This window comes from Arachis hypogaea, chromosome 7, assembly GCF_003086295.3.
Source record: "Arachis hypogaea cultivar Tifrunner chromosome 7, arahy.Tifrunner.gnm2.J5K5, whole genome shotgun sequence".
NCBI classification, from domain to species: domain Eukaryota; kingdom Viridiplantae; phylum Streptophyta; class Magnoliopsida; order Fabales; family Fabaceae; genus Arachis; species Arachis hypogaea.
Genome location: NC_092042.1, coordinates 6,143,333 through 6,160,484, shown reverse-complemented (window position 1 = coordinate 6,160,484; position 17,152 = coordinate 6,143,333). Strand labels below are relative to the sequence as shown.

Genomic DNA, 17,152 nt, shown 5'->3' with positions numbered 1-17,152 from the left:
TTTAGTTTTCCTATTCCTACACTTAATTTGATTATGAATTGTGTCACTACTTCTTCCTTATCTATTCTTTGGAATGGGAGTCGTCTGAATGGCTTTACTCCTAGCCGAGGTCTTAGACAAGGAGACCCTATGTCACCCTATCTTTTTGTGTTGTGTATGGAGCGATTGGCATGCTTTATTAGTCATCAGGTTGATTTGGGCTTGTGGGAGCCGGTTGCTATTTCTAGAGGGGGACCAAGAATATCCCACTTAATGTTTGCGGATGACTTGCTTCTATTCTGTAATTCTACAAAGAGACAAGTGCAAAATGTGATGTTGGTTTTAAAGACTTTTTGTAAAGCATCTGGGATGAAGATTAATGTGGAGAAGTCTAAAGCGCTTTGCTCCAAGAATGTCTCTGCAACAAGAAAAGAGGTTTTCACTGGGGTATCCTCTATCAGATTTGTCCAAGACTTGGGCAAGTATCTTGGAGTTACCCTTAGCCATTCTAGGGTGACTCGTTTAGCTTTCAATGGTGTTCTGGATAAGATTCGGAGTAGGCTAGCAAGCTGAAAATGAAGTTTACTTAATCGGGCTGGTAGACTCTGCTTGGTTAATTCTGTTGCCACCGCCATTTCCACGTACCAGATGCAGGTCTCTCTTTTTCCCAAAGGAATCATTAGTAAATTGGAGTCTATGATGAGGAATTTTCTTTGGAAAGGACAAGTTGATGTAAGAGGATTAAATCTTGTTAGTTGGAAAGTACTGGTTACTCCAAAAAAATATGGAGGTTTGGGGATTAGAGATCCTTATTGTGTAAATATTGCTCTTCTTGGGAAGCTAGTTTGGACTTTTTTCCAGCAGCCAAACAAGCTTTGGGTCCAATTGTTGGATGCCAAATACCGATCATCTCTATACGACTATTTTAGTTATCCTAAGAACAAGGACTCTCCCATTTGGAGGTGTTTTTGCAAGGCTTGGGAAGTGTTGAAGGATGGGTTTGCTTGGTGTATTGGAGATTTGAACCAGAATTTTTGGTTTTCTAGCTGGAGGAGAGAAGGACGATTATCTAATAAGATGGATTATGTTCACATTTCTGATTCGAATCTCCGGATACAGGATATTTGATCGGTTGGTAGGTGGCATTTGGATAATCTTTATTCTCCTTTATCTCAAAATCTGAAAGGTAATATTCTCTCTTACAATCCAGATGAACAAGCAGGTTCGGAAGTGGGTTGGTATTGGAGTGGGTCTGCTGCCAAAGTCTATGACTCACGCAATGGTTACTTGTGGTTGTGTAAGCAGCTGTTTGGTTGAGAGGAGCGGGAGAATTGGCTTTGGCTTTGGCGTCAGCTTGTTTTGGAAAAGCATAAGTTTTTGGCTTGGTTGTGTCTTAAGGAGGCTCTTCCTACTGCAAGTTTTTGCTTTAGAAGAGGGATGTCGTCATCGGATAGGTGTCCAATATGTCTTTCTAGCCAGGAATCGGTTTTACATTGTATTCGGGATTGTCCAAAAGCTAAGCTTGTCTGGCATAGGTTGGATATTTCTTGTCATCCTTTGGATTTGAAGAACTGGTTCTTGTATCATAGCAGAGAGCATCCGTTCAAGTTCTTTTCGGGACTTTGGTGGATATGGCGAGCAAGGAATAATGACGTCTTTAATCCCCATGAAACTTGGCCTCCGAAAAAAGTGATTTGTCTGACATTAACTTCAGAAAAGGAGCTTAAGAATATTTTTGAATTACAACGTATGTCCCTTCCCTCTACTCTAACTGGTTTTTAGAATCCCCATCCATTGGTACTTTTAAGATTAATTGTGATGCTAGTTATTTTGGTTCGGGTGATAGTGTTGGTTTTGCTTGTGTTATTAGAGATTGTAATGAGAGCTGGCAAAGGGGGTGTTTGGGAATGATTGAGAGTAATAGTATTCTTCAAGGAGAATTGTTTGCTATTTGGAAAGGATATCTCTTAGCTTGGGATGTGGGTCAACGAGATGTTATTTGTGAGACGGATTGTGTGGAAGCATTTAATCTTGTTACTTAAGATGGTTTTGGGTTTATTGATCCATTGGTGCTCAAAATAAGAGATATCATGCATTGGAATTGGCGTGTTGACCTTCGTTTGATTATGAGAGATGCAAACACGGTGGCAGATATTATGGCAAAGATGGCGATGAAATTACAACTTTCGCATGTGGAGCTTCTTTCACCTTGGGAAGAGTTTAAGAGTAGTCTTAAACGGGACTGTCCCTCTATTTAAGCAGTTCCTTGTTTTGTTTGTTTTGTTTTTATTTGTTTAATTTATTTCAGTCACAAAAAAAAATGATCATTCAAATATTTTTAGTGGATAATTTAATTCTAAATAAATTTTAATCATTTTAATCTTTTATTGGTTAGTATTGGCAAAAGTGCAGCAAAAAACACTGCCCAGCAATAAACTAGATTTCCCTGATTTGATCTATTTCCTATGCACTTGCTGACTTGCTCATCATCAAACTTGCTCCAATTCAAGGACTCTTTTGAACAACTGGCGGAGGATCATTCCCTTCCCTTGTTTCTCTTCTCTCAAGAAAGCATCATGGAAGAACGATGCAGATTGTTGTGATATTCACTCATCTCAATATATAATAATTTGGAAGATCCAATTCCAAGTAAAGTCACTAAACTCTCAAAATTAAAATTTCCGTATTTGAATAATAATTTATTTAATGAAACAATTCCAGATTGTTGCTATTCTTGGCCTTCATTGATAATAATGGATCTTAGTGACAACAAGCTTGTAGGACCAATAGGTGTGAATTCTCTACTTATTCTATGTAATATTTGTCTCTTTCTAATAACAAACTCCAAGGTAGATTACCAAACTCACTATTTGAATTTGAAAATCTTACTAGTTTATATTTATCATCAACTCACTTGAGTGGTCAGCTAGAGTTCAACCAATTTTTAAAGTTAAAATCTTTAACTAGCCTTGATATATCTCACAATAATTTTTTCTCTATTAATTTTAATAACAATAGTGTTGACTATTTCTCACTTAGCCTTACTTCTTTATATTGAGGGTCCATTACCTCAGTGACTCAGTCTTTGGCTAATTGTACATTATTGTTGAAAGTTTTGGATCTTGCAGATAATAATATAGAGAATGCGTTTTCCAGTTGGCTAGAAACGCTTCAGGAGTTGAAGGTACTCAGTTTACGAGCAAAAATAAGCTTTATGGTACCATCACTAGTTTCAGTGCGAACATCCATTTCCAAAGTTTGAGAATTTTTTATATTTCCAACAATAAATTTAGCGGCTCTTTGCCAACCTCATTCTTCCAAAATTTGCAGGGAATGAAGGATTTGAGTGATAGTACTCATCATCATCCTTGTGGTGTTTAGAATGTTCCTTAGCTTGGAAGGTTGTTTATCTTCACTATGAGACCCTTGTGGCTTGTTAGACTTCTTTGTAGCCACAGGATAGACCATGAAATCTTAAAAGACTCTCTTAGCTTCAAGTGTTTTTCTCTTTTTTCCTTTTTTTTTTTCTTTCATTTTCCTAAAAAGATGTGAGCTTCTGTGTTTGTGGAATAAAGTGTATGATTTCTGTTAGCTAATGAACAAACTATATTTGACTGATTTATTATTTCAGCCTACTGATCAGTTGCTTTTGTTTTAGTTTCAATATTAATTTTTATAGATCCAACCCCTGGTTTAGTCCTTTCTTTTCATGCAACACCATTTGTAGCACTTCATTGCTCTTCATGCAGTTTGTTTAGATACTCGGTGAAAATCTTGACTTTTGATTGAATTTTCAACTCCCACAATGTTAGGAACTATACTAATCTTATCAATCATCAATAATCAAGTTTTTAGAAGATTATAAAAGTTTAATATGACAACTCATATTCAAGTATTTAAAAGAAGTGCAAACTGAATTCATCAATGTTGATAAGAAGAAGATTACAGAAGTTGATATGTTTGACAAGTTAAAGTATATCCAATTGCCACCAATTCAAGATTTCAATCGATTTGAATCCTATTATTGTTAGAAAATTATTTTAATTTCTTAATTTGTTTGTGGGCAATACATATATTAATTATAATCACAAATTATGATATTTCAAATTAAATAATTTATATAATGATGATCTTATTTATTGTTATAAATGCTAAATGGAATAAGTTATTATTACTTTTGATTTGAAATTAAATGAGAATAAAACCAGATATTATCTTTTGTTCCTTAGATAATTATCTTTTGAATTTTAGATATTCTGAGAAGCATCTACTTATGCATACTAAAAGCAAGAAGTGAAAAAAAATCACTTGAATTAAAGTTAAATGTGAGTTGTAAATTTTGACCAACATTAAAAAATATGTAACTTTTAAGAATTAGAAAGAAAGTAATTAACAAACTAAACGCAAGTTGTCCACCACCAATTCTATTCTTAAGCATGAAGGATATTAGTCATTAGGTTATTTGTCTGTAAATAAAAGTTTGCATATGATATAGCTTTTGAGTAAAATTATAAATTAGTATGGATTTTGAGTGAGAGTCTTCAGTTTTCTGTTACGAGAGTTAATAGAAAATAGAGATATGTCTTGTTGTTGTCGTGTTGTTCTTTTTTTTAGTATATTATTACGCTATTATTGAGAAAAAAATTATATTAAGACTATGTTGTATATTGTTATTGAGATATATATAGCTATCTTGGTCCAATTAATTATGGAGTTTTTACTTATTACACACAACAACATAGATCAAAGTATGTTCTGGTTCTTGAGGTTCAGAAAGGATGCATAACTGTTAATTCCATTAGCTAATTATTTGCCTTCAATCTGTATATTTAATTAGGCCTATTTTGTAAGCTAATTTTGCATCGAAAAAACCATTCTTCTCATTGACTAAGTTAATTTTAAATTATTGTGAAACTAGTACTTTTCATAAAATAATTTATATGTATTTGTTAGTATATATATATATATATATATATATATATATATATATATATATATATATATATATATATATATATATATAGCACTATCTAATGCAAGGCCCCTCAATGCAGCCAATGTGTCTCAGAACCACTTGCCGGTAGCATTTCCTTCTCTCAATATTTTGGACCTCCAAATGAACAATCTATTATTGGAAGCAACGATATTAACTACATTCAGATTTTTTTCAAATAAGTAAATGACAAGTTTAGGGAGAAATTGCACAAATCGTCTTACAAATAGAAATAATAGTCTTACACATTATAATCGACTTCAACTTAACTTTTTACAAAAATGTTTTGTATAATACTTATGATATTATAATGTTAATGTGCTCCAGAAAAATATCGAGAGTGTAACACTTTCTGAATTCTAAAATCTAAATCATAAATTTAGAATTTTAAATTTTAAATTTTAAATTTAAACTTTAAATTATAAATTATAAACTTTGAATCACTCTAAATATGAGCTATGATACAAAATATAATAAACAAAAAGTTTTTAATTTTTATTTTTATAATCTTACCCAAAAAAAAAAAACCACTTATCCAGTTATTTCTTTAAGTATGATTTATGAACAATCGATATAAAATAATATAATGGGTAAAATTCGTTTAACTAATAAAAAATATTTATTTAATAAGAATTGTTTAAATATTGTTAACTTTATATTGGAGTCTTCTATAACTCTCAAATCAGATATAATATAATTTTCTGAATTAAAAATGCAAAGTATTTATGAAATATTCATTTTTATATTTGTAACTAAATTTGTATATTATTAGATAAAATTTTTCAATTAAATTCTTACTAATTATTTTTAAAAAATACAAATTTAAAGTATTTATGAAATATTTATTTTTAAGTTTGATATACAAAAAACTATGAAATATCTTACAAGTGAATAGTCTAAAATTATTATATTTTTTTGGGTAAAGTATATTTTTTGTTTTTGAAGGTTTAGCAAAAGTTTTAAAAATACTCTTAAGTTTTATTTTGTTTTAATTTTGTCCTAAAAATTTTTTATTTACATCAAATATACTCTCAATAGCTAAATTTTTAAAAAATTTAAGACCAATTCAACAAAAATACATAAAAATTATGCTTGATTTATTTGTGTTAAAGGTTGTTCTTATGAAATTGTTGTTGTTGAATTGGTTCTAAATTTTTTGAAAAATTAGCGGCTAGAGATATATTTTATGCAAATCGAAAAACTTCTGGGATAAAATTGAAACAAAATAAAATTTAGTATTATTTTTAAAATTTTTGACAAATTTTAGAAACAAAAAATATACTTAATCCTATTTTTTTAAAATACAATTACCAATAAGATTTTAATAACTCTTTTTATTTGATATAGCTAGAACTCTTTTAATTTTTTTTTTTACAGTATTCTCTATCTAGTTTAGTTAATGACTAATTCGACAGGAATTTAAATTTTATTTAAAGATTTATCAATGAATAATAAGTTGTTGTATATGTATAAGACATAATTTAAACTACTATTATTTAAATAAATTAGTAAATTAATTACTAAATAAACCTAAATTGACTTAAAAGTCTTTCAACTAGATTGCTCTATACGCTCAAAGATATTGAAGTCGTCCTTAGCTTCGTCTATTTGATAGACCAAGTCAAAAAGTATGTAATAATAATGCAGATTTTGAGCACTAATTACGTGTTGTGCAATGCGGCCGTGCATGTGAAAATTATTCTCTTTATTACAAACAAGGCGACTGCCTACACTACATTATCAAATGAATGAATTTTAAATCAAATTCTTTAATTTCATGCTACCTAAGTTGCAATAATAGAAATGAACAGAAACAAAATTTTAAAGAAAAGTTTTTAGTTCAAGAAAGCTTTCCGTAAGTTGCTATTGTCTGTATAAATTAACACCAACTATATTCTCTATAAATCAACACCAATATAAAATATATATTAAAATATAAATACTCATTAAAAATAAATTAAATTATATATATTTATACAAAAATATATTAATAGCTAATTTTAGTATAATATTTTAATTAACACTTCATCACTTGTTTCCAAAAATTTTACAAAGGCCAAAAGATAAAAAAAAAATTAAACATTATATGGAGTGGTTTGCTAGCCTTAAAAATCTTTATATGGTTTAGTTTTTGGTGTAATATCCTAAAATAGAGCTTTTAAGTAAAATTCAGGAATGAGAATGAGCTTCTGCAGGATACGAGAAAAAAAGAATTCCTAAGAGTGCGAGAAGTAATTTTATTTTTTATTGCTTCTGATTTTTTTTATTTTTTTATTATCTTTTTATTATTAAATTTTTTTTTTTTTTGCTTTCGCAGTCTATGAAAATTGAAAAGCGTTAAAGTGATAAATTGTAAAACAACGTAGTAATAACAAAGTCTTTCTACACTCTGCAAGAAGCGGATGAACAGAAATAGCAGACTATATGAAAATTTACACACGTTTAATGTCTTCCTTTTTTTTTTTCCCACGTTGATTGAGGAAGACTTGGACTTTGTACAAGATGTCTTTGGTACGGGTTGAGAGATGGATCGAGAGCTTGCGAGTTGAGGCGAATGTCGGATCACTTGACTGGAGCAATGGGAGGAGGTACTTATAAAAACACTCCGATGCTCAAGTTAGAATGGATCTGAGAGATATAAAGTGTGAGGAATGAATGAATATCTGGAGGGACCTGGGTCCTCTATTTATAGGTGATGGTAGCTATCTTATCTTATCTTATTTGACTAAGATAAGGGAGACGTTTGAATTCGAAAGTTGGTTAGGAGCTCTAGTGGGCCGGTTCCAGACCTTCTAGAAGGGCGAAGCAGGGCGGACCCGGGTAACCGGGTTCGGGGACCATTCCGGGCGTAGGGTCCGTGGGCCGGATCCATAACAGTTGCCCCCGCAGCGGGAGAGCGAGCGAGGTCGGTCTGTCGCTGGGAGATGCGGTCTTGACCATTTGTGGCCTTCTTTTGTTTTCTCGGGTCGTCGTTTGACGTTTTTGGGGAGAAGTCGGTGTGCCGACCCCGGTTTTTGTGGCTAGACTGAAGTTTCGCCTGGCCGGTTTGGTCTTGATGTGACTCTTCTGTGTTCTTGCGCCTGTTGCATTTTTCGAGGCGTACTTTATTGTTTTCTTTTTTTCGAGGGCATTTATTGTGAGGGGGCGTTTTTTTTGGGTAGCTTTCCTTTATTGCCCCATGCCCGCTCTTATTTTTCAAGGCTTTTTGCGTCTTTTTGTCTTTTTTGAAACCATTTTGGTTTTCTTTCTTACTTCCCTCGTTTGTTTCATTTCTCTTTTACTCTCTTTTCTGAAAAAATCTCTTTCTCTCCCTTGTGTTCTAGTGTTTCCTCGCAGTTGAATTTTTGCTTCCCTGCTACAGCATTTTTTCGGGCTTGCTTTCTGCATTATCAGGTTGGTATTCTTCTGTTTCTTCTTGCTTTCCTCATTTGATGATGTTTTGTTGTTCTGTTTTTGCCATGCATTGTTTTTGCTATCTGCTTTCTTGTACTGAGTTTTGCGTTTTGAGTGGTGGTGGTATTTATGTTTTGAAGGGGCTGAGCACCACTGCATTGGGTTGTGATAAACCCCATTTGTAGGGTTTATCTTGTATTGATTTTAGGAGATTTTATCACCTTTTACCCACATTTATTCAATGAAATAGCATGGTTTTGTATATTCTCCTTTAATTGTGCTTAAGAGTGAAAACATGCTTTTTAGGTCTTAAAATAGATAAATATAATTTACCTTGATTCTATTAGATGCCTTGATATGTTTGTTAAGTGGTTTCAAATTTAGGAGGCAAAGATTAGATCAAGGGAATGAAGAAAAAGCATGTAAAGTTGGAGAACTCATGAAGAAACGAAGAAACCGGAAAGCTGTCAAGCCGACCTCTTCTCACTTAATTGACCATAACTTGAGCTACAGAAATCCAATTGATGCGGTTCCAGTTGGGTTGGAAAGCTAACATCCGGGGCTTCGAAACGATATAATATTTGCCATAGTTGCATCACGCATAGGGGCGCGCACGCGCACGGTATGCGGACGCGCCGATGGTGGCACATGACCCACTTAATGCAACACGTGGCCAGCGATTTTAGAAGCCTTGTGGGCCTGATCCAACTCATTTCTGATGCTATTTAAGCCAAGGATTGAAGGGGAATCAATATACTCTCATACTTTAGAAGCTAGTTACCATTAGTCATAGTTTAGTTTTAGAAGTAGTTTCTAGAGAGAGAAGTTCTCACTTCTTTTTAGGATTAGGATTAGGATTAGGTTTAGTTCTTAGATCTAGATTTTAATTCATCTTCTTCTACTTCTATCTTCTCAATTCCTTGTTGTTACATTCATTCTTCTTCCATTCTTTTATTGTAATTTCCTTTATATTGTTCTTATACTTTGTTGTAGATCTACTATTGTTCCTTCCATTTTCTTTCAATTCAATAAGAGGTAATTCATAATAATTGTTCTTCTTTGCTTTTCTATTGTTGATCTCTTGCCTTTGTAGTTAGATCTCTCTTTAATTCTTGCAATTTATGTTGTTTACTTTTATTGCCTTTTATGTGTTTGTTGAAATGCCTCTTTTAGATATAGTATATATTTTGTTCCTCTTGGCCTAGGTAGAGTAATTAGTGACACTTGAGTTATCTAATTCCTTTGTTGATTGGTAATTGGAGAGATTGCTAATTGGTTTGGAGTGCACTAAAGCTAGTCTTTCCTTGGGAGTTGGCTAGGACTTGTGGCTCAAGTCAATTCATCCACTTGACTTTCCTTTATTTAGTAAGGGTTAACTAAGTGGTAGCAATGAACAATTCTCATCACAATTGAGGAGGATAACTAGGATAGGACTTCTAATTTTCATACCTTGTCAAGAGCCTTTTATAGTTGTTAGTTTATTTTCATTGCCATTTACTTTTCATGCTTCTTATCCAAAACCCCAAAACACATTTCTAACCAATAACAAGGCACTTTATTGTAATTCCTAGGGAGAACGACCCGAGGTTTGAATACTTCGGTTTATAAAATTAGGGGTTTGTTACTTGTGACAAACAATCTTTTGTATGAAAGGATTTTTGATTGGTTTGGAAACTATACTTGCAACGAGAATTCATTTGTGAAATTCTATACCGTCAAAAATCCAATCTTTTTTATTTTTATTTTTACCGACGCGTACGCGTCATGCGTGCTTACGCGTCGATGTGCATATTGGCCTAAGGACGTGTACGCGCCAGATTCGCGCACGCGTGCGTCGAGTTAGGCGAGAGGCATAATGTTGGCCCAAAAGTGGCACAACTCTCGGGTAAAAGTACCGGGGGTGCAGATTGTGCGATCGACGCGCGCGCGCACAGTGTGCGCGCGCGTGCATTGCGAATTTAAGATCATGTGCGTGTACGCGTCATGTGCGCACTCGCGTGCATAGACTTGTGCCTTAGGCCCAATGTTCGCACAGTGCAGGCCTAACTCTCGGGTTTTTTTGCTGGAGGTGAAATTTTGCATCCACGCGTATGCGTACAGTGCGCATCCGCGTGGATGGTCGAAAAATGCTCAGGTGCACGTACGCGTTAGGTGCGCGCACGCGTGGATGGTGTTCTGTTTTTCAAATTTTTTTTATTTTTTCTAAGTTCTTGCACCAATCCAAGCCTTTCAATCCTCCAAACAACTACCAAAACACCCTAAAACCTTATTTATCATATTATACTCCTAACCAAACTTAACAAACCAATAAAAAACATGAAATTAAACTAATTCTACCAATATTTACAAAGAAAGAAAATGAAAAGATGTTACCATGGTAGGGTGTCTCCCACCTAGCACTTTTGTTTATTGTCCTTAAGTTGGACTTATGGGAGCTCCTCTCAAGGTGGCTTGTGCTTGTATTCATCTTGGAACTCCCACCAATGCTTGGTTCTCCATTGTGCCCCAAGATTCTTCATGGATTGAGCCAAGTGTTGATGGAGTTCTTCACAAGCTTGGAGCTCCCAATGTTAATCCTCTTTTTGTAATCCGGGATCCCACACTTTATTTTCACACCCGTCTTGAAGTTGATCATCATTATTAATCCATCCGGGTGGTGAACAAGATGAATTCTCTATGAAGTGCCCAACAATCCTCCTAGACCCATCTATTTGAGCACTATTCCCACCTTTGTATTCAACTCTTGAAGTATCAACCAAAATGAGCCTTGATTTGCAATGCCAACCACGAAACATCTTTCGCTTACGCTTCATCCCACAAAGCATCCTAAGTTGACCATCCGTTTCAAGCAAGCCATACTCAAGTGGGACAATAAAGTTAATAGAAATGAATTTTACCCACTCAAGTGAAGGAGTAGATGACAACCTAGGCAAAGATGCTTCCAACGATCTTGACAAAGCGTATTCCACTCCCATCCTTCTATTTCTAAGGACTTTCACCTCTTCACAAGATTTCTCTAATTCAATCCTTTGTTCATTAATACTATCTAAGCCGTTTCCCTTAATCAAACTATAATTGGGAGGGTGAAAGAAGTTTACCTCCACAATATTTTCAAATGCACCGGGAGAGGGTTCTTCAAGTTCAAAGGATTCTCTACCACTAGGACTTGATGCTTGCTCTTCATTGCCATGGAAACTCAATTCTTGCTCTATCCCATCCAAGTCTTCATATGGAGTATGCCTTGGAAGGTGTGCACTTTCCTCCCTAGCATCAATTTCAATCATCTTGGAGGGGTTTTCTTCAACTCTATGTTCCCATGGAGGCTCCGCATCTCCTAAGTCTTCTACCGCTTCTTCCTTGTCTTCAACAATTAAAACTTCCTCCAATTGTTCTAATACAAAGCAACTTTCCTTATTTTCCACCGGAGTTTCCAATCTCTCCTTCATGCTATGTTCTTCATTTGATTCTCCACATGTAGCCATGGGAGTTCCTTGAGTGTTCAAGCATTGGAATGCTAATTGATTTGTTACCGCATCCAAGGCGGCCATGAAGTTTTGCACATCCCTTTTCATCTCTTCTTGCCCTTGAACAAGAACACCAAGGATGTCATCCATTGGAGGTTGGGGTGGACGGAAGGATTCATCATTTTGGGGGAAGAGTTCATAGTAGGAAGATGGTTCTTCTTGGTAGAGTTGTGGTGGTTCAATATTCTCCACTCTTTCCACTTGTTGCACAACACACTCCATGGTTGCTTGAAATTGATCCAATGCTTCCTTGAGATGATCCCTTGACTCTTGTTCCTCTTGGATAATATGATTAGGATCATGTGGCTCTTGGATTAATGGATATGAGTATTCTTCCATGGGAGGTTGTGGTGGAAAGTAGTATTCATCTTGTGGTTGAAAATTTTCATTTATTGGAGGTGGTTCATCTTGGTAATAATATGGAGAGGGTGGCTCTTGAAAATGTTGATATTGTGGTGGTTCCATATATGGCTCATATGGCTCAAAAGTTGGTTGGTGTGATGAATATGGATTGGGGTCATATGAAGGTGGTTGGTAAGAAGGGGCTTGTGAGTATGGTTGAGGGTTATATTGAGTGTATGAATCATTGGCATATGGTGGTGGTTCTTGAAAGTCACAAGGTGAGTCACCATAGCCATTGGATTGGTATGCATCATAGAATGGCTCTTCTTCATAGTGCATTAGTGGAGGTTGTTGCCATGAAGATTGATCATATGCATATGGCTCCTCCCACCTTTGATTGTCCCATCCTTGATACACATCTTCATTATAGTCCTCATTTCCTACAACATGTTGATAATCAAACTCATAGCCAAAGTGAGAATTCATAGTGAGAGAACAAAATAAAACTAACAAAAAAATTAAGAAACAAACAAAAGATAAACCTATTCACAATATTCACATATGTACAATAACCAATAACATAACACCATTGCAATTCCCCGGAAACGGCGCCATTTTGATGAAAGGATTTTTGATTGGTTTGGAAACTATACTTGCAACGAGAATTAATTTGTGAAATTCTATACCGTCAAAAATCCAATCATCAGGTTGGTAGTAGGTTTTTGGTTGTCTTCTCTGCTTTTGCGTAGGGTTAGTAGGCTGATGGTGGTGCTCCTCCCTGTTTTAGGTATGCATCGGCAGAGGAGTGAGGGTGGGGGTACTCCGATAGCCCCTTCCAGGGGCGTCCCCGCTCGCTATACTTGGGTGACTAGCGATGTGTGGGGTGTTCCGTCGCGGATGACGGATGCCGATCTCCAAAGGCTCCGTGATCAAGGGGCGGTATGTGGTGGCTGTGATGTGGAGCGGCAATATGAGCTTTCCCTCCCTGATCCAGATGAGCGGGTTTGTTATCTGAATCTTAATTCGCCGACCGTGCCGAACTGGATGTGGATTTATGAATCGATGTTTACTCGGCTCGGAGTTCGCCTCCCCTTTTCGCCGTTTGGTCAGGAGTTCCTGAGTCGGTGTTCCGTGGCACCGTCTCAGCTTCATCCGAATAGTTGGACGGCCGTTCAGTCCTTTGAGCTTGTGTGTCGATATCTCGATCATCCGGTCTCTGTGCCTGTTTTCCTTTTTCTTTTCTTATGTACTCTTCCGACTAAGGAAGGGAAGCATAAGAAAGGATACATGTCATTCCGAGCTCAGCCTCATCATTGTATATTTGGTTTGTTTGAAGATTCTTTCTATGGTTTTAAGAGAGAATACTTTAAAGTGCGCCCTGTTCAGGGGCATCGTCCTTTTTGGTTGACATTAGAGGGCGAGCGTCGGTTTCCGACTTATTAGAATTTCGGTGCCAGGCCGTCGGTTTTGACCAAGGTCACATACGATGGTTTGTCTCCGGAGGATAAGGACATCGCTAGTGTCCTTTGGCATTTGTTCGAGGAGCATCCGTTGAATCCTCGGGATGTCATGGGGGATCCTGTGGCCTGTCGGACATATATTGGTATGTGGCTATCATTTTCTTTGTTTTCTTGTGTCTATTTCCCAATTTTGTAACTTTATGTTTTTTCCTTTGGTTTTTTCAGTTGAGATGGCTGGTGGTTTGACTTCTCTGGCGAGGTTGAAGGCAGCGATGGACCGGGAGGAGGGGTCGTCGGCATCTCCTGCTACCCCTACCTCTAATCATGCTGCGGATTCTCGAGCTGTTTCCCAGGAGGTGATTTTAGCTGGGGTTAGGGTTGGTACCCAGGCTTCGCCTGGTCCCGTGAATTCGCCTGAGGAGGAAGTCGTTGTGGTTTCGGCTGCTGAGGCTTCTCGGAAGAGAAAGAGGCCTGAGGAGCCTAGTAGTGAGAACTTGGAGGAGGAGGGTGCCGTTCCTACCGTGATGGATCGGCGTTTTGATGCTTCAGGGTTTATAGATCGGTACTTGATGCCTGGCACCGAACCATTTTTTTATTATTGTGATGTTTCTTTTCAAGCTAAGTCGGTATACCGCGCCCTTCTCCGATCTGCTGTAATTGTTCGAAAGGCTGAGCCCGTAATGGCTCAGGTCGGTTTTCTGGATAAGAAGCTCTGTCACTCCCAGGCTGATGTGGCCAAGTTGAAAGAGCAGCTTAAGGTTGCTGAAGTGGCAAGAGAGAAGGCGGTGAAGTATTCTGAGGAAGCCGGGGCTGAGATCCTCCGACTTTCTGAGGTTGAGGCTTCACTTTTATCTCAACTTGGTGTGGAGTGACAGCAAGCTTCCGATGCGGGTTCTCAGGCTGCCGTGCTTCTTGGGGACGTGGAGGTTTTAAAGGCTGAAGTTGCTGCTCTGAAGAAGGAGAAGGTGGAATTGCTGGCTGATGCGAAAGGTGCGATTGTGGCTACCGAAGAGACGATGAGGGCTCAGGCTTTGGTGCTGGCTCCGGGTGTGGACGTGTCTGTGATGGGAGCTTTTAAGACCGTCCGTGACGGCCAGATCGTGGACCTTGAGTAGTTATATCTTTTTATATTGGTTTATTTGGACTTGTTAGTTTTATTTTGGATGTTAGTTGGCCTTGAGGCTGTGTATTTTGGTATGTTTTGAACTTTTTATGCCATTGTGAACGCTTTTTTCTTGACTCGCGTGGTTGTGGCCGTTCGCGCGTTTTCGCTTTTTGAGCCGTTTTATGTTTTTTGAGCCGTCGTGACTTAGGACCTTTGGTAGGCCGTTTGATAGTGTTTGAGGATATCCATTTGTTAGGCCCCGAGGGTGATCAGTTCTCGGTGTTGGCCGTTTTGTTTGTTTCGCCTTTATAGTGGTATTGGCATATGTATTTTTGTAAAAATGGAATTTTATTAAGTTCGGGCCTCGTTAAAACCCTCCGTTTATGGCGGAAAAGAGTACCCGAGATTGACACTTGTGTGAAGTGCGAAAGAAAAAAATTGTAAGAACGAAAGTAGTATGATGAGCGGATAATTTGTACGCTTTTTGGCATTGTTTTTAGTATGTTTTTAGTATGATCTAGTTAGTTTTTTGTATATTTTTAGTAGTTTTTAGTTAAAATTCACTTTTCTGGACTTTACTATGAGTTTGTGTGTTTTTCTGTGATTTCAGGTATTTTCTGGCTAAAATTGAGGGTCCTGAGCAAAAATCTGATTCAGAGACTGAAAAGGACTGCAGATGCTGTTGGATTCTGACCTCCCTGCACTCGAAGTGGATTTTCTGGAGCTATAGAAGCCCAAATGGCGCGCTCTCAACGGCGTTGGAAAGTAGACATCCTGGGCTTTCCAGAAATGTATAATAGTCCATACTTTGCCCGAGATTTGATGGCCCAAACCGGCGTTGCAAATCAGCCTCAGAATTTCCAGCGTTGGAACTGGCATAAAAATTGGAGTTAAACGCCCAAACTGGCATGAAAGCTGGCGTTTAACTCCAGAAAAGGTCTCTACACATGAAAGCTTCAATGCTCAGCCCAAGCACACACTAAGTGGACCCAGAAGTGGATTTTTACGTCATTTACTCATTTCTGTACACCCTAGGTTACTAGCTTACTATTAATAGGATCTTTTGACATTGTATCTGTACCTCATGACACTTTACACGTTTCCTTGTGTACCTTCCACGGCATGAGTCTCTAAACCCCATGGTTGGGGGTGAGGAGCTCTGCTGTGTCTTGATGGATTAATGCAATTACTACTATTTTTCATTCAATTATGCTTGCTTCCATTCCAAGATACTACTTGTTCTTAAACCGGATGAATGTGATGATCCGTGACACTCATCATCATTCTCAACTATGAACGTGTGCCTGACAACCACCTCCGTTCTACCTTAGATTAAGTAGATATCTCTTGGATTCTTTAACCGGAATCTTCGTGGTATAGGCTAGAACTGATGGCGGCATTCAAGAGAATCCGGAAGGTCTAAACCTTGTCTGTGGTATTTTGAGTAAGATTCAATGATTGAATGACTGTGATGAGCTCCAAACTCCTGAAGGCGGGGCGTTAGTGACAGACGCAAAAGAATCACTGGATTCTATTCCGGCCTGATTGAGAACCGACAGATGGATAGCCGTGCCGTGACAGGGTGCGTTGAACATTTCCACTGAGAGGATGGGAGGTAGCCACTGACAACGGTGAAACCCTTGCATACAGCTTGCCATGGAAGGAGCCTTGCATGCTTGAAGAAGAAGACAGTAGGAAAGCAGAGATTCAGAAGACGGAGCATCTCCAGAACCTCAACCTATTCTCCATTACCGCAAAACAAGTATTTACTTCATGTTCTTTTGCTTTTCACAATCAATCCTGATAATTTCTGATATCCTGACTAAGAGTTACAAGATAACCATAGCTTGCTTCAAGCCGACAATCTCCGTGGGATCGACCCTTGCTCACGCAAGGTATTACTTGGACGACCCAGTGCACTTGCTGGTTAGTTGTACGGGATTGCAAAGTGTGATTGCAATTTCGTGCACCAAGTTTTTGGCGCCGTTGCCGGGGATTGTTCGAGTTTGGACAACTGACGGTTTATCTTGTTGCTTAGATTAGGACTGTTTTATTTTTGTTGGTTTAGAGTCTTTTAGTTGAGTCTAGTTTCATATTTTAAGTTTGGTGTCAGTTGCATACTTTTGCTTTTCTTTTAATTTTCGATTTTGCATGTCCTTAGTCCCTTTTTGATTCATAAAAATTCTAAGTTTGGTGTCCTCTTTGTGTTTTTCCCTTAAAAATTTTCGAAAATTAGTGTTTGATTTTCTAAAAATTTTAAGTTTGGTGTCATTTTGTTGTTTTTCTCTTTCCTCTTTTCAAAAATCAAATCTTTTTCATAAAAATTTTTCAATCATATCTTTCTAATTGCTATTTT

General features: G+C 37.1%; 1 long non-coding RNA gene across 1 annotated transcript; it reads left to right on the top strand.

Moving 5' to 3' along the window:
- The first annotated feature begins 2,911 nt into the window (after nt 1-2,911).
- LOC140174188 (uncharacterized) lies at nt 2,912-3,601 on the top strand. The gene is made up of 2 exons (XR_011863406.1): nt 2,912-3,163; nt 3,310-3,601. It is a non-coding gene; the product is annotated as an uncharacterized lncRNA (long non-coding RNA).
- Nucleotides 3,602-17,152: the final 13,551 nt, after the last annotated feature.